Source organism: Bos taurus, chromosome 2, assembly GCF_002263795.3.
Source record: "Bos taurus isolate L1 Dominette 01449 registration number 42190680 breed Hereford chromosome 2, ARS-UCD2.0, whole genome shotgun sequence".
Classification (NCBI taxonomy): domain Eukaryota; kingdom Metazoa; phylum Chordata; class Mammalia; order Artiodactyla; family Bovidae; genus Bos; species Bos taurus.
Window position 1 is genome coordinate 52,833,855 of NC_037329.1, and position 18,954 is coordinate 52,852,808.

Genomic DNA, 18,954 nt, shown 5'->3' on the forward strand with positions numbered 1-18,954 from the left:
TTATTTCACATTCTTTGTATTAGAACACAACTATTTAGTCTTTTAAAGGAGGATTCTGTCAAGCTTTCTAGTATATAAACACTACATACTTTTGCATCTGTAAACTGTTTCCGTAGGTGATCATTTCATCCAGGTTCCTAAGAACAAGGAAAAAAGCTGTGCATTTTATTCTGAAGTTACAAATGGTATTTGATACACCACTGTGCTAAACACAGGATTGAGCTGCCTCTGGCTTTACTTCTTGCATTTCAGCATTAAAAAAAAAAAAAAAAATCAGTCATGGGTAATGCTTTCAAAAATGTTAATCCCAATTTTTACTTATGGATATCACATGATTTTAAAAGGTAATAAAGAGTATTTTCAGTAATCAAGGGTGAGTCAAGGAAAATGGCTTCTATGGGAGTAAGTCAGCCAAACAAAAACTTGACCCAACACCAAGCTTGTTGTCAGAATCACAGCTGCCACATCAACCAATGAGACCTGACATGGAGGCAGCCAGGAAGTCAGGTGCCGAGGCTGGAAACACTCTGTTCCAGACCCATTGGCAGTTGGCCCTTCAGCTGCTGTACAGCCCCAGTCTGGGCCCAGGGGGGCTGGATCTGGTTTTGGATTACAGGAGGGAAATGAAGTACAACCAGTATCGTCAACAGCGAAGCTGTCAAGTTGGTACTGATAATATATTCATGGGGCGATGTATTGTTTTGCTCTTCGGGTTCTGTGAGGAAGGAGGGCTAAGGGAGAATGCACATAGCAGCTCTGAAAGCATAATCGACTCTGCTCATAGGAACTGGTGATGGTGGCTCGGGTTTCCTTTAACCTCTCAATTCTTTCAGGTGGCATGTCTTAGTTACTAAGTAGGATCTTGAAAAATATGGACAGAAATGAATGCCAGGATTAAAAAGGAGGTGTGGTTAAAGGGACATGATACTCAGATTTTAGAAAGAAAATGGATTTTTGAGTTTGGCATTATTAACAGAGAGCTGTCATGTTCCTTTCCTTCAATAGAGGAAAGAAGTGACCCAAAACAGAAAATAAATGACCCATGCTGTGATTAGCAGCTCATTGTGTTTGTTTAGTGTCAAGAATGCTGCTAGGATTTAATAAAACTTCACAATCATAGATCACCTCCCCAAACAAAAGCTAATAAACAAAGAATACATCTTTAAGGTAAGTCATCTTCTAACACCTTTGAAGCTAAGGATTGTCCTGCATGCACATAGCAGGCATTGCGTAGACACTGAAAACTGAACATGACTCACTGAACCTTAAGTCTGTGTCCCTCCCAGGTAGACATCCAGTTGTATGCCTTTCAGAATCATATTATTACACTCTTACTTCAGCACTGAGACTTTGTATAAAAACTTTATGAAAAGTTTTCTCAATGATAAATGCATTCATTCATGATAGTGAATAGCACGGCCCACGGTAGCACCTAGAGTGATACCCTGACCATAGTATGTTCTCAATAAACACTTATTAATGTTGCTAAAAGTCACTAGGAATTGCCAGACTTTATGGGGAGTTTAAAAGATATTACAAACATGTTCTTATCTTTTAATGGGCACCCCAAAAGTTACAGGATAAACAAATGAAACAAATTAAAAATTTACTCACAAACACGTAACTTAAAAACCTATCATAGAAACATCAAAAACAAGAGGCATTTGTAGTGGCCAGAGGTTAACTTTTCAGCATGGTACTGATGGAGGAGATGTATAGAATTGATAACAGCTAACTTTCATGGAACACTTACTATTGGCCAAGCATGATGTTTATTGCTTTAGATATATTGATTGTCTTATTTAATTTTCACTACAACCTTAAAGTAGATGATATTACTATTTTCATTTAACAGGTACGAAAACTGGGGTTTAAATTGTCAAAATAATTGCCCCAGGTTAGGAGGCGGGCAAGCCAAGCTCTGCAACTAGAAAATCTGGGTCACTGGCCCTATATAAGGATCTAAACTATGATCTGAATGTTTCTTTATGCTCTACCACCTCCCCATCCCCCACCTCCACCAATATCTATATTGAAATGTTGCTGTTAAGTCGCTTGAGTCATGTCCCACTCTCTGCAACCATAGCCCGCCAAGCTCCTCTGTCCACGGGATTCTCCAGGTAAGAACACTGGTAGGGGTTGCCGTGCCCTCCTCCAGGGGATGTTCCTGACCCAGGGATGGAACCCACATCTCTTATGTCTCCTACATTGGCAGGCAGGTTCTTTACCACTAGCGCCACTGGGGAAGTCCATTGAAATCCTAATGCTTTATGTAATGGTATAAGGAGGGAGGGCCTTTGGTCCTAAAAGTAGAGCTCTCATGAATGGAATTACTCTCAATATAAGAGACCCAGAGAGCTCCGTATCCCCTTCCACATGTAAAGATGCAGCTGGAAGATGGCTATCTACTGCTGCTGCTAAGTCGCTTCAGTCATGTCCGACTCTGTGCGATCCCATAGACAGCAGCCCACCAGGCTCCCCCATCCCTGGGATTCTCCAGGCAAGAACACTGGAGTGGGTTGCCATTTCCTTCTCCAATGCATGAAAGTGAGAAGTGAAAGTAAAGTCGCTCAGTCATGTCTGACTCTTAGCGACCCCATGGACTGCAGCCCACCAGGCTCCTCCATCCATGGGATTTTCCAGGCAAGAGTACTGGAGTGGGGTGCCGTCGCCTTCTCCATGGCTATCTATAAACCAGGAAATAAGCCTTTACCAGAACCTGGCCAGGGTGGCACCCTGATCTTGAACATCTGGCTTCCAGAACTGTGAGAAATAAATTTCTTTTGTTTATGTTACCCCATCTAATGGTATTTTGTTATAGCCTCCCAAATAGATTAAGACCATATATAACAATATGGAAAAATGGTACTCTTATAGTCAGAAGTCTCAAAATTTTGGAAAATTGTTCAAACATAATCACAACTGCACATTTAGGACTCAGTTGAGGACTGAAATATCATGAGTGTACCTCTAGAGATCCAGTTATCTTTTGTCTCTTTAATGGCCAGTGTTTTTATTATGGAGTTTTGCATCCTCATGACATTCTCTGGCCCTGATGGTACTTCTCTTGCTGCTTCTCACAAGCCAGTCACTCTTCAGCCTCCTTTCTCCTCAGAGCTACATGCCTCTGAGACTGACCAGCTGGCAGGTGGTCATGCCCCTGGAGAGGAGTTCTATCTTCAGGCTAGCTCAGAGAGCTTGGCCCTGACAGGAGCCTTAAGGTAAAGGGCTGATCTCAAATTGAATTGCCATGACCTGATGGGCTGGTTAATTGTGGATGTCAACTGGGCTAGGCTGGGGAACCAAGATTTGGTCAAACACCAAGTCTGATGTTCCTGTGAAGATATTTTTTTTAAGGGTGACTCTTTTGGACTCAGTAGACTTTGAGTAAAGCAGATTATCCTCCATAACATGGGTAGTCCTCACCCAGTCAGCTGAAAGTCTTAAGAGAAATGACTGAGGTCCCCCTAGAAAGAAGGAATTCTACCTCCAGACTGCCTTCTGACTCAAGATGTAGCATCAGCTCTTCTGGGTCTCCAGTCTGTTCTGCAGATTTCAGGCTTACCAGCCCCCATAATCCATTGCTTTCTGAGGAACCATTGGCAAGTGACTTGATCTCCTTAAAACTTGGGGTCTAACCAGCAGGATATTGTGATCATTAGATGTGATGAATTATATTGTGATAATTAAATATTGTGAAAATAAACGATACTTAAGTGCTCACTTTATGTACATAAATTGCTGGACATCTAGTAGATGCTGAATAAAACTAAGTTTTTCATCTCTTTCTCTAGCAAAAGTTATACTAAGCCATTCTACTTATTTTTTTTAATCTCACTGGAAATTCTAGTTTTAGATATAAAAGAATTTTTCTTATAATTGACTGATATTTAATGTGCCAATTCAAAGCTATCTCATGTTTATGTATTTAAGATATTTTCAGTCTTGCCACTCATTTCTCAGATCAACTAGTTAGTTTCAATTCTTATTGTCTCTCATAATATTGAATGCAATGCCTTTTCTTACCAAAAGTCACTATCTTTATGAACCTTCAACCGTGTTCTCTTAGTCAGGGTTCTCCAGAGAACCAGAAACAGGAGAATGTGTATATATGCATAAAGAGGGAGAAAGATTTACTTTAATTGTCTTTATGATTTCTATTTACCATGTTTCATTTTGCTATTTTTCTCTATTCTTATTTAGATTAATTGGTTTTTCTTTGTTTTTGATTTTTTTGTTATTAAATGGAAATTATATATTCTACTTCTGTTCTTCAGTGCTGCTCACACATTTGTAACAAGTACATTTGACCTTTTTGCTTTAATTTCCAAAAATTACACTCTTCTTTTGCTGTTCATTGTTCAGCTGCTAAATTGTATTTGACTCTGTGACCCCATGGACTGCAGCACACCAGGCCTATCTATATTGTTTTTACATGACTGGTTTCCATATTTTAGATAGTGCTTATAGCATAGAGACAGAAAGAAATACTTTATATGGATTTATATTAGACTTTGGCCACCTGATGTGAAGAACTGACTCATTTGAAAAGACCCTGATACTGGGCAAGATTGAAGGCGGGAGGAGAAGGGGACGACATCACTGACTCAATGGACATGAGTTTGGGTAGACTCCAGGAGTTGGTGATAGACAGGGAGGCCTGGTGTGCTGCAGTCCATGAGCTCGCAAAGAGTCGGACATGACTGAGTGACTGAACTGAACTGAACTGACACTATTTTGAATTCCTTTAGACAAGTGATATCAGAACTTTATCACTAGCGTTCTTCTTCTTATTTATTATTATTATTTTGGCTGTACCACACAGCATGTGGGATCTTAGTTCCCTGACCAAGGTTGGAACCTAGTCCCCTGCGTTGGAATTGTGGACTCTTAACCACTGAACAGCCAGGGAAGTCTTATCACTAGGGTTCTTAAATGTTAATTTATTTTTTCTCCATTCCTTTGAGATCCTCATTTTAATTTTAACAACTTCCTCTCTTCTCTACTCCTATTATAACCCAAAACAGAAAAGAGATGAGAGGAAGATGGTAAAGAATCTCTGAGAAATAACAAAAAGAAAAAATAGTAATAAGTGAGCAGAAGAGAAGGAAATAAAAACAATATGAAAGAGAGTAAATTTTCAAGAGTGGAGAAATAAGATGATGGTATCCCAAAGAACAAGAGTAAAGAAGTTATGAATTGGGCTTCACTGGTAGCTCAGTAAAGCATCCACCTGCCAGTACAGGAGACATGGATTTGATCCCTGGTCCAGGAAGATTCCACATGTCTTGGAGCAACTAAACCTCTGCACCACAACTGCTGAGCCTGTGCTCTAGGGCCTGTACTCTCAAACAAGAGAAGTCACCGCAATGAGAAGCACAGCCAAAAATAAGTTAAATAAGTAAATAAATGAAAGTATAATAACAACAAAAGCTATGGGTCAGAGAAAGACAGAGTGAGGCGTGGGGTGCTGAGATGGAGAAAGCGCGAAGCGTTGTGGGTGATGATGAGAGGAACAGATCAAGGACCATTTGTACCTATTGTGTGCTGGACAGAACAGTAGAAACATTTCATCCACAGCTCATAGGTAGAGTCAACAAATGTATGAACAACGAATGATTATTTCATTTGATAAATCAAAGAAGTCAGAGAAATTAGACAGCTCATCCAAGATCGGAAGAATTAGTAAAATCCTGAGTCAAAATGCATGCCCAAATCTGTGTGTTTTCACCAAAAACTGGGCAGGATTGGAAAGGTCACTCTCCACCCACTGTGTGAAACAGAGGACAGATGCCCCTGCTTCTTTCTTCTTTTCTTTGCCAGCTAATTACATGTCTGATTAGTGTAGGACAAAGGAAAATGCACAGAAGAGAAGCCTGACAAGGTTGAGAAGGAAATGGCCGGGGAGAAAGGAAGATGATTCATTGATAAGCTCTTTGTCCTCTAGAAATGCAATAGGCCTCCTAGGAGGAGAGACTCAGTGTCTAGGGGGCAGCTTGGGCCTTGAAGGAAGAGTCACCCAGAGGAGAAAGAGAACAGAAGAGCTGGAGTGTTTTCAGACCTCCCTTCCTCAGCAAGCCACATGCACACTAAAAGTGCTATGAAATGTCTTTGATTCTCCTCCTCTTCATTCATACTGTTATATACCGGCCTGTGCAACATCGCCCTTTAAAACCAGGCCGCCTTTGGAGCAGTGATTTAACTACTTAGTGTTTCTCGAGCATCTAATCCTTGAAACAGGATCCTAGGTCGTACTTGGTTAAGACTCAGTACAACTTCAGTAGGGTCTGCTGCATCATTCACTCCAGATAAAATGCCAAGAAATCAAAACAGGATTATTCAGCAATTTGAACAAAAACTGTTTTCCCGCTGATAACACTGAGTGTCATGTCACGTTCCTGGTAATGAAAGTCGTCGTCAGATACATGGTGAAGTCAACTCACCTTGTCATTAAAGTTCAAAAATTCAAAAGCCCTTTCTTCAAAAATTTTTAAAATTCTTGCTAGCTTTTATCACCATTTCCATTGTGAGATTTCTTTCTCCGAGATGAAAATAAAGGTCATTTTTTAATTCCCAGCTTCTAGTTTAGTGTTATCTCAAATCGAGTCTTGACATACACATCATTTTAAATTGCCTCTTATAGTTAGAGACAAATTTGAAGTTTTCAATCAAAATTGAGGGTTTCTTTCGACTCTCTCTTAGGTACATGTAGAGCCTGCTAAACATTTCAGAGCGTGGGTGGACCTCCCTCTATAAATTGTAAATTGCCCACGCTTTTGAACTCCCTTTCTGTTTTAAAGCTATGTAGGTTAAAAATTAAGCCCCTACAGTGAAGGGCACCTGTATTTGCTCTCCCTATTATGCAGCTATACTGAAATGCTTTACAGCTGTCTAAATTAGCATAATTAAATCCACATCAATTAAAAACCTCAATCACCTCTCTCCCCTTCACATGTAGATGGTGACATTTGTCTAAGGTGGGAATTAACAAAGGAACTTTTTAACAGTTGAAGATCTGGCTCAAAAGGAGGGTAATAGGATTGGTCTATTGTTCCGGGTTCATCTAAGATGGGGACCAGTGGTCAATGAGAGCTATTTGGCCAAAATCATCTGCCGTTTGCATTTCAATGCTGCTGGCAGCAGGGCCGGCCATTCGAGATGTGCATTTTACAACAGGCCTCTCCAGCTACTGCTCTTTATCCTCCAATAATGAGGGTAAACAAAGCGCCATTGTGACTTTGGGGGTGGTGGTTGTTTTTAAGCTGGGGAAGCCTAGTGACCTCAGGATAGTGACAAGCCTACACCGTGTGGTGCTGGCAAAAAAAATTCCTGGAGATGAAAACTGACGTGGGGTCTGGGGGTTAATTTCTGGAACAGACAAATTTGCATACAAATGAAAAATGATGGGATTTCCGTTCTCCTAAATTTTCAATGTCATCAGCATCAAACAGCAGCCTTGTTCCCTTGCTGTTTGAAGAATATTCATTACTTTAGAAGAAGGGGCACCTTGCTTGGTGTTCAACTCAATGCAGGTCAATGACTTAATTTGTGAAGTTTCATCTAGAGGGTGAGGTTTCTGAGCATTTTGTAATACTTTTAAATATGGCTTGAATGATACGTATTTTTACAATCTTAAACTTTTCTGAATAAACATTGAATGGTGTGCGGTTGACTACTTTGAGCATTTACCTGTTCACCATCATTAGCTCTTCAACTATATTTACCTGACCTCTCTTCCTTATAATATTAGTATTACAGAGGATGACAACTGGGTCTAGGTTAAGTTTAGTGGATTTGAGAGGCTGCTGCTGCTGCTGCTAAGTCACTTCAGTCGTGTCCAACTCTGTACGACCCCATAGACGCACAGCCCACCAGGCTCCCCCGTCCCTGGGATTCTCCAGGCAAGAACACTGGAGTGGGTTGCCATTTCCTTCTCCAATGCATGAAAGTGAAAGTGAAGTCGCTCAGTCGTGTCCAACTCTCAGCGACCCCATGGACTGCAGCCTTCCAGGCTCCTCCATCCATGGGATTTTCCAGGCAAGAATACTGGAGTGGGGTGCTATTGCCTTCTCCGATTTGAAAGGCTGGTGCTGCTGCTGCTGCGTCGCTTTAGTCATGTTCGACTCTGTGTGACCCCATAGATGGCAGCCCACCAGGCTTCCCCGTCCCTGGGATTCTCCAGGCAAGAACACTGGAGTGGGTTGCCATTTCCTTCTCCAATGCATGAAAGTGAAAAGTGAAAGTGAAGTCGATCAGTCGTGTCCGACTCTTAGCGACCCCATGGACTGCAGCCTACCAGGCTCCTCCGTTCATGGGATTTTCTAGGCAAAAGTACTAGAGTGGGATGCCATTGCCTTCTCCAGATTTGAGAGGCAGGACATGATAATACTTACTCATTTGTCCAAAGTGATCTCAGGTGGCCTCCGCCTGCACAATTGAAGCACAATTTCAGTTCCTGGCCAGAGATTGAGATTGGGATGAGGCAGTGAGAGCACTGAATCTAGCCACAAGATCCGTGACCAGTGACAAGACCCTGGCCCACAACTCTGTAGAAATGAACTTCCATATAGAGATGGGTAGTGAAACAAGTAAAGTGTTCATTAGAGGAAAAAGAGTATGTGTGGATAGACCCATAGGCGGCCTCAGAGAGAGAGACTGGTACCCTTACAGTGCTGTGAGTCACTTTTATGGGGCATTTCTTCTGGGTTTCCTTTGCCAAGCATCTTGCTTTGCCTGTTTCTGAGTCCATATTTGAGGTGGTCCTCATGGTAAAGAACCTGCCTACCAGTGCAGCAAAGAAAAGAGACTGGGTTAGATCCCTGGGTCTGGAAGATTCCCTGGAGGAGGGCATGACAACCCACTCCTGTATTCTTGGCTAGAGAATACCATGGACAGAGAAGCCTGGCAGGTTATATCATTCATAGGGTTGCAAAGAGTCAGACATGACTGAAGTGACTTAGCATGGATGCACAAGTCTGTATTTGGTATGTCTCAGGGTCCTCCCATGGGTGTGCATGCATCTCTTAGTCCTCTAATGACGAGGACTGTGGGTAGGTTGGCATCATTTACCATGGGTGGTGTCCCCTCACTTTTTGACCTTCAAGGAGCCTTTCTGTGCATATGTAGTCGGAAGGTCTCTTTGACCTCAAGAATGAGGCATCTGTGCTCTTTTATCTCTTACCTGGGCAGGACTCAGCTCTTGTCTGGCTCCTCTTATTTTGGAGTACCTGTCCACAGGGGACAACTCCAGCTGCTCTCCCCAAGAACCATCTAGCTCCTACCTCAAAAGCACATATTTCTTCATTTTTATTCTTTTAGTTTTTTTTTTTTCACATTTAAAGACTTTTTTTTTTTAAGAGTAGTTAGATTCTCAGCAACATTGAAAGAAAGGTTAGAAAGCTCCCATATCCCCATCCACCACCCACATACAGCCTCCCTTGTTATCAACATTCCCCACCAGAGTAGTGCACGTGTACAACTGATGAACCTACCCCAACACATTCTAATCACCCTAACTCCATAGTTTCCTTTAGGGCTTACTCTTGGTGTTGCACATTTTTTGGCTGAGACAAATGTATAATGACATATATCCATTATTACATTATCATACATCATTACAGTACCAGACATGTAGAGTATCATTTAGTTCTATTGCCCTAAATATCCTCTGTCCTCTGTTTATTCACCCCTCTCTCCTCCTCAATCCCTGGCAAGCACTGGTTTTTACTATGTTCCTTTGACTTTTCCACAAATCACATGGTTGGAATCATAGAGTACGTAGCCTTTCAGATTGGCCTCTTTCACTTAATAATATGCACTGAAGTTTCCTTCATGTCTTTTCATGGCTTGATAGCTCATTTGTTTTTAGTGCAAATAATATTCAATTGTCTGGATATATTGCAGTTTATTTATTCATTCATCTACTGAAGGACATCTTGGTTGCTCACATTAAATGCTTTTTTTGATGATATAATTCATATCTCCTCATTTTTATAATGTTAGAAAATATAAGCAAGTAGAAAAAAGAAAACAAAAATTATTCACAGTCTCAGTTCCTAGAGATCACCTCCAATTCATATTTTAGTGTATATTTTTAATCATTCTCCTTTTCACACTCTAATACTCTGAAACTGTCAGCCCACTGACAAGGCAAGGATACTTTCCACTGCCCATAGCAAAGTTGACCCTGTTTAATTAGCTGAGGCTGCCTTCGAGGAAATGCTGCTGAAGGCGCCTTCTTATGAGTCAGACTCCCTCCTTTCCCTGCTGTATTACTAGTGAACTTCTTGTTGTTGTTCAGTTGCCCAGTTTTTTCCAACTCTTTGCGACCCCGTGGACTGCAGCACACTAGGCTTCCCTGTCCCTCACCAACTCCCAAAGTTTGTCCAAGTTCGTGTCCATTGCATCCATGATGCCATATAGCCATGTTATGCTCTGATGCCCTCTTCCCTTTCCCCCTTCCATTTTTCCCAGCATTAGGGATTTTTCCAATGAACTGACTGTTGAATATGCAGTGGAGGTGATGAATAGATTCAGAGGATTAGATCTAGTAAACAGGGTGCCTGAAGAACTATGGATGGAGATCCACAATATTGTACAGGAAGCAGCTAACAAAACCATACCAAAGAAAAAGAAAGGCAAGAAGCAAAGTGGTTATCTGAGGAGGTTTAATAAGTAGCTAAAGAAAGAAAAGAGCAAAAAGCAAGGGAAAAAGGGAAAGGTACATCCAACTAAACGCAGTGTTCCAAAGAATAGCAAGGAGACACAAGGACTTCTTCAATGAACAGTGAAGAAAACAGCAGAAGGGGGAAGACTAGAGACCTTTCAAGGAAAATTGGAAATATCAAAGGAACATTTCACCCAAAGATAGGCACAATAAAGGATAGAGATGGTAGAGATCTAGTAGACGCTAAAGAGATCAAGAAGAGATGGAAAGAATACACAGAAGAACTAGCAATCTAGAAGACGCCAAATAACTTCTTGAAACCCCTAAGTCTTCTTTTTTATAAAATATGGGTCTCTCTAGATACTGCCATAATACTGTCACAGATTCAGTTCAGTTCAGTCGCTCAGTCCTGTCCGACTCTTGTGACCCCATGAACCAGAGCATGCCAGGCCTCCCTATCCATCACCAACTCCCAGAGTCCACCCAAACTCATGTCCATTGAGTTGGTGATGCCATCCAACCATCTCATCCTCTGTAGTCCCCTTCTCCTCCTGCCTTCAATCTTTCCAGCATCAGGGTCTTTTCAAATGAGTCAGCTCTTCGCATGAGGTGGCCAAAGTACTGGAGTTTCAACTTCAGCATCAGTCCTTCCAATGAACATTCAGGACTGATTTCCTTTAGGATGGACTGGTTGGATCTCCTTGCAGTCCAAGGGACTCTCAAGAGTCTTCTCCAACACCACAGTTCAAAAGCATCAATTCTTCCATGCTCAGCTTTCTTAATAGTCCAGCTTTCACATCCATACATGACCACTGGAAAAACCATAGCCTTGACTAGATGGACCTTTGCTGACAAAGTAATGTCTCTGCTTTTTAATGTGCTATCTAGGTTGGTCATAACTTTTCTTCCAAGGAGTAAGCGTCTTTTAATTTCATGGCTACAATCACCATCTGCAGCAATTTTAGAGCCCCCCAAAATAAAGTCAGCCACTGTTTCCACTGTTTCCCCATCTATTTGCCATGAAGTGACAGGGCCAGATGTCATGCTTTTTTTCTGATGTTATTTTTTTCTGATGTTAGTTTTAAGCCAACTTTTTCACTCTCCTCTTTCACTTTCATCAAGAGGCTCTTTAGTTCTTCACTTTCTGCCATAAGGATGGTATCATCTGCGTATCTGAGGTAATTGATATTTCTCCCGGCAATCTTGATTCCAGCTTGTGCTTCTTCCAGCCCAGCGTTTCTCATGATGTACTCTGCATATAAGTTAAATGAGCAGGGTGACAATATACAGCCTTGACGTACTCCTTTTCCTATTTGAAACCAGTCTGTTGTTCCATGTCCAGTTCTAACTGTTGCTTCCTGACCTACATACAGGTTTCTCAAGAAGCAGGTCAGGTGGTCTGGAATTCCCGTCTCTTTCAGAATTTTTCACAGTTTATTGTGATCCACACAGTCAAAGGCTTTGGCATAGTCAATAAAGCAGAAATAGATGTTTTTCTGGAACTCTCTTGCTTTTTCCATGATCCAGTGGATGTTGGCAATTTGATCTCTGGTTCCTCTGCCTTTTCTAAAACTAGCTTGAACATCTGGAAGTTCACGGTTCACATACTGCTGAAGCCTAGCTTGGAGAATTTTGAGCATTACTTTACTAGCATGTTAGATGAGTGCAGATTAATGGCTATCAAAGTACATCAGAATTTTTATTTAACTTTTAGAGCAATACTGAAATATTGTATTTACTGAGCTTCCCTGGTGGTGCGATGGTAAAAAATCTGCTTACTAATGTAAGAGATGCAGGTTCGATCTCTGGGTCAGGAAGATCCCCTGGAGAAAGAAATGGCAACCCTACTCCTGTATTCTTCCTTGGAACACATTCAATGGACAGAGGAGCCTAGTAGGTTAGAGCCCATGGGGTCCCAAAGAGTTGGACACAACTGAGCATGCATGCATGAAATATTTACATTTTTATAATGAAACAGACTTTCTATAATAAAGCAGAAAGTGTTTTCCTCAGTTCCTCAGCTCTTCAGAACTCTGGGATGCCTCCATAGACATGCCTTTCTCTACTTGCCCTTGAGATTTGCCAGCAACTTCTGTAGGGAATAGTCTGTGGTACTTTTTATTGGGTCATGGAATGTTCTTCAACACTTTTCTTCTCTCTTATGGGTGAGATACCTCCTTGGCAGTTTATCATTGTTTAATAAGAAAGAAAAGAATGATGCATATACTTAAAAAATCTCATGAAAAGAAAAGGTTCAGCTTTCAGGCTATGAAATGATTGAGAAATCCTTTAAAGAAATACCACTAAGGCAGCTAAATTGCTATGATATATAAAGCATAAAAGGCAATATAATAAGGTACATGGGAATAAAATATGTGTGTTTTAACCTGGAACTTCACATTTGTCTATAGCCTGGTTATATACACCTCTGATACAATAAGTACCTTTAACATATATATGAGTTTACCAGAAATAACTTTTTTTGTCAATTAAATTATCTTTATTGTAATTATGACTTGCTGAAGGGGAATTTTGAGGCCATAAACAAAATATCTCAAGGTTCAGATGTCTGTTTAGACAAGGAGTTTTCTATTGATCCTAGTTTGACTTCACCTAACTTCGTGCAGCAAATATCACAAAGACATAATTAGAAAATTTGGTACAATATTTAGCTCTGGTCCCTGTGTGATGGAATTGTTTGACTGCTGAGTAACTGAAGCTTGTTTGCATCCCAGTGTGTAGTGAAAGGCAAACTTCAAAGAAAATATTATATCTCCCAACTCCAGCTCCTGAGAGTCTTGGAAGTATAATACAGCAAGGCTTAAAACTCCCTGCTGTGGAAAGGGCAATTTGACACTGAAACTAGTGTTAAATCACTATTGAAACACTGGTTTGCAAAAGAGTTCTTATTAGATAAATATAGTTAAAGCCTTAAAAGGCAGGAGAAAAATACACCCAAGTCATAGGGAAAAAAATGGGGGAGAAAAGTCTTTCAAGTTGGACAGTATGTGTTGACAAAATTTGGAGATTTTAAAACATGTATCTACACATTTATTTTATAAATTGTACATAAGACTGGCTCCTTTTCCAGTGCAAAATCAAATATTTAGATTTGCAAAAACCTATGGAAGCCAGATTTTAGACAAAAAGGGATTTTTTTGTCAGACTGTCAGTCTCTGAATTTCATCACAATCTGTTCAGCTGTTTTTGTTGCAGGCAGGCGTAAAACGTACTGGGTAAGTGTGTGTTTGTATTTATTATTAAAATGGGGATGCTAAATCCTGCTTTCTAACAGTCTTCACATTCTTTAAGTCTGTGATGGTCACAGGGAAGCAGATTCATGAAATGCAAGTATGAGAGTCATACATGGAATAGGAGGGAGAGAGGGGTGTGGCATGTATCCATAACCAGCACCTCTTTGCAAAATAAGGTTTCAAGCCTTTGAAAAAATGACCCTGGCGTGTTGCCTCAGTCACTTGTTCTGAACCTATATGTACTGATTCTTGTTTGAAAGGATGAGGAAATGATTTCCTGGTGGCAGATGTAAATGTTTTATTTCATTATCATGATTTCTTTTCTCATTCTCTGCATGAATCTGAAAATGATAACTTGGGTTGAAAGTTTTCACATCATTTAATGTACATGTGTAATTGTATACAATGATTGCCTAAGAGAATATGAAAGCTAGAATTTGAACCTCTAGTAGGTGAGACAGTATAGTGAAGAACAAGCAAACAAGAAACAAATAAATACCAAGTCTTATATAAGTGCATGCTTATGGAGCTAATTCTTCTAGCTAGGGTTTTTTGATACAGTTACACCCAGAAGAAATAAAATTTGAGATACTATTTCCCCAGATAAGCAAGGCTATTTATAAAAAGATAGGAAATACACTTGCTGCTGATCACAACTGACTAGAACAGAGTGAGCATTTGAGGTATATTTTCAAGAGATACAATGGAAATTATACCTTTAACTGAGTGTTTTAGTCAGCTAATTCAGCCATCAGAAAATGCCACACACTGAGTTATTTGAATAGCAATTCTTTCTGGAGACTGGAAGGCCAACATCCAGGTACTGGCAGGGCTAGTTTCTCAAGAGACCTTTCTTCCTGGCTTATAAGCAGTGGTATCTTGCTGTGTCTCAACATGACTCTCTTATGTGTGTGAACAGAGAATCTCTAGTGTCTCTTTTGTTGTCAGGACCCCAGCCTTATAGGATTAGGACCTCATGTAACCTTAATCATCTCCAAAAAGGCACTGTCTACAAATACAGTCACACCAGGGGTTAGAGCTCCACCAACAGAATTTGGGAGACATGATTCAATCACTGCAGATGGTGACTGCAACCATGAAATTAAAAGACGCTTGCTTCTTTTAAGAAAAGTTATGACCAACCTAGACAGCATATTAAAAGAGACATTTGCCAACAAAGGTCCATCTAGTGAAAGCTATGGTTTTTCTAATAGTCATGTATCGATGTGAGAGTTGAACTATAAAGAAAGCTGAGTGCCGAAGAATTGATGCTTTTGAACTGTGGTGTTGGAGAAGACTCTTGAGAGACCCTTGGGCATCAAGGAGATCCAACCAGTCCATCCTAAGGGAAATCAGTCCTGAATATTCATTGGAAGGACTGATGTTAAAGATGAAACTCTAATACTTTGGCCACCTGATGTGAAGAAGTGACTCATTGGAAAAGATCCTGATGCTGGGAAAGATTGAAGGCGGAGGAGAAGGGGACAACAGAGGACATGATGGTTGGATGGCATCACCAACTCAATGGACATGAGTTTGAGTAAGCTTTGGGAGTTGGTGATGGACAGTGGCCTGGCGTGCTGCAGTCCATGGGGCCGCAAAGAATCAGACATGACTGAGCTATTAAACTGAACCAAATTCATTCAACAATACTGAAATAACACACAGACTCCCTGGAACTCCAGTTTCTTTGCTTCTGGCTGACTTTTTTACATCAGCTGAGTGTAAGACTTCATATTGGGCTCAGAACTTTTGACTTGCCAGTTTTATGTTTCTGATTAATAATGCATGGGAAAAATAAATACTACTGTTCAGTAAATGTGGTTTGGTAAACAAATTATTTCTGAATACAATGTCTTTGGAGAAAAATCATTAAAGAAATTCCCAGTGATTATAAAAGGGTCTTTGGAGAGCACCTCTTACCTACCTAAAGAGGTGAATTCAACCAGGAAGTCTCAAGATCAGTTCCAGGTCTTAGATCTATGAGTCTCTGAGTTCATTCATATCCCAAATACAATTTCATCCCTAATTATGTGGTATTGAGAATCCATTGAAATATGGCAAAATAGTCTTCCTTCCAAAATTCTAAAGAGTATTGCAGATAAGTTTACCAAGAAAAGTATAATTCTTGGGTTTGGTTGTGTACCTGTGACAGAGACTAGCTGGTTAGATTCTTGTTAATTCCATTTCCTCTTTCTGTGCACACAGGGATAGTCCATTTCCCAGCTTCCTTTAGGTCGGACCATGTGACTAGGTCCTGGCCAACTAGATATTGATGGAAATGATATACAACACTTCCAGAACTGGACAGAAAAGTGTCCATGTGATCTTTCACAAGTTCTCTTCTCTTTCAGTAGTAGCAATGGAGATCATGTGTGGAAGTCATACAAAAGAGCTTGGATCCCGTAGTCACCACTTGAAAGAGGCCCTCAGAAAGCCTTTTTAACTATTTTGTGAGCAAGGAATAAATTTTATTATGTTAGTCCATTGAGATTTGGGGGTTATTTTTTATGTTTTTGTTGTTGTTTCAGTCGCTATGTCTTGTCCAACTCTTTGCGACCCCATGGTCTGCAGCATGCCAGGCTTCCCTGTCCTTCACTATCTCCCGGAGCTTGCTCAAACTCATGTCCATTGAATCAGTGATGCCATCCAACTATCTCATCTTTTGTTGCCCCCTTCTCCTCCTGCTCTCAATGTTTCCCAACATCAGAGTCTTTTTCAATGAGTCAACTCTTCCCATCAGGTGGCCAAAATATTGGAGCTTTAGCTTCAGCATCAGTCTTTCCAATGAATATTCAGGATTGGTTTCCTTTAGGATTGACTGGTTTGATCTCCTTGCTGTTCAAGGGACTCTCAAGAGTCTTCTCCAGCACCACAGTTTGAAAGATCAATTCTTCAGCACTCAGCACTCAGCCTCTTTATGGTCCAACTCTCATATCTGTACATAACTACTGGAAAAAACCATAGCTTTGACTCTACGGAACTTTGTTGGCAAAGTAATGTCTCTGCTTTATAATATGCTCTCTAGGTTTGTCATAGCTTTTCTTCCAAAGATAAAACATCTTTTAATTTCATTTGTTATAGTAGCTAGCATTAAGCATCCTTACTAATACAATATCAAGGAAAATGTCAAAAATTTTGGACAACAATATAAATTTTTTCTACTGAAATATATATTGTTGAAGAAATTCCATACAACATTATACAGAATTTCCATTTGCCTAGTAGTCTTTTTTTTTTTAATATTTTTTGTTAACTGTATTTTTTCTTTTTTTTTAAATTTTTTAAAGTATACATGTGTTCCCCATCCTGAACCCTCCTCCCTCCTCCCTCCCCACACCATCCCTCTGGGTCGTCCCAGTGCACCAGCCCCAAGCATCCAGCATCGTGCATTGAACCTGGACTGGCATCTCGTTTCATACATGACGTTTCACATGTTTCAATGCCATTCTCCCAAATCTTCCCACCCTCTCCCTCTCCCACAGAGTCCATAAGACTGTTCTATACATCAGTGTCTCTTTTGCTGTCTCGTATACAGGGTTATCGTTACCATCTTTCTAAATTCCATATATATGCGTTAGTATACTGTATTGGTGTTTTTCCTTCTGGCTTACTTCACTCTGTATAATAGGCTCCAGTTTCATCCACCTCATTAGAACTGATTCAAATGTATTCTTTTTAATGGCTGAGTAATACTCCATTGTGTATATGTACCACTGCTTTCTTATCCATTCATCTGCTGATGGACATCTAGGTTGCTTCCATGTCCTGGCTATTATAAACAGTGCTGCGATGAACATTGGGGTACACGTGTCTCTTTCCCTTCTGGTTTCCTCAGTGTGTATGCCCAGCAGTGGGATTGCTGGATCATAAGGCAGTTCTATCTCCAGTTTTTTAAGGAATCTCCACACTGTTCTCCATAGTGGCTGTACTAGTTTGCATTCCCACCAACAGTGTAAGAGGGTTCCCTTTTCTCCACACCCTCTCCAGCATTTATTATTTGTAGACTTTTGGATCGCAGCCATTCTGACTGGTGTGAAATGGTACCTCATAGTGGTTTTGATTTGCATTTCTCTGATAATGAGTGATGTTGAGCATCTTTTCATGTGTTTGTTAGCCATCTGTATGTCTTCTTTGGAGAAATGTCTATTTAGATCTTTGGCCCATTTTTTGATTGGGTTGCCTAGTAGTCTTAAGAAATCAAGATGAATGTCGCTATCTTGACATCATTCTTGTCTTCATCACCAGCAATATTCTGGCCAGAATCTCTCTATATCAACTATTATTGTTTTCCATTAGGCACACCCACAAATCACTCCAGGGCTTTAGGCTTCAACCTAACTTGTTCCCATCTTTGATTCAGGAATGAGGTGGATTTTTTGCTTTTTGTTTTGTTTTTCCTGGTGTGCTGTGTGCCATTAGGCACGTGGGATCTTAGTTCCCTGACCAGGGATCTAAACCCACACTCCCTGCAATGGAAGCCTGGAATCTTAACCATTTACTCACTGGATTGCCAGGGAAGTCCCTCGGAGGTGGTTCTTAAAGACGATTTGAATATTGTAATCAGATGTCATCTGCACTTTCTTCTCTCCTCTAAAAATACATCCTGATGAAAATTCTGTATCTTCTTGATTCCATTTTTTCTGGCAAAACCACTGTGCAGCTCAGCAATGCCAAATAGGTTATATTTAATGTGTCTACTCTATTGAGTTTGGAGTGGCGATCAGAGAGACTGAATTGTGAAGGATTCAGAGGTGGAGTCCTAATGGCAATTGCCTTTGCCTATGGCCAGAGGTGGCACCAATGGTAAAGAACCTGCCTGCCAATGCAGGAGATTAAGAAATGGGGGTCCAATCCCTGGGTCAGAAAGATCCCCTGGAGGAGGGCATGGCAACCCACTCCAATATTCATTCCTGGAGAATCCCATGGACAAAAAAGTCTAGTGGGCTATAGTCCATAGGGTTGCACAGTCAGACATGACTGAAGAAACTTGGCACGCACGAACACAGGACCAGAAAGTGGGGAGTGAAGACA

The 18,954-nt window shown here is 40.6% G+C and overlaps 1 protein-coding gene across 2 annotated transcripts in view; it reads left to right on the forward strand.

Moving 5' to 3' along the window:
- GTDC1 (glycosyltransferase like domain containing 1) overlaps positions 1-18,954 on the forward strand; it is a 496,188-nt gene that overhangs the window by 461,700 nt on the left and 15,534 nt on the right. The window lies entirely within an intron of this gene.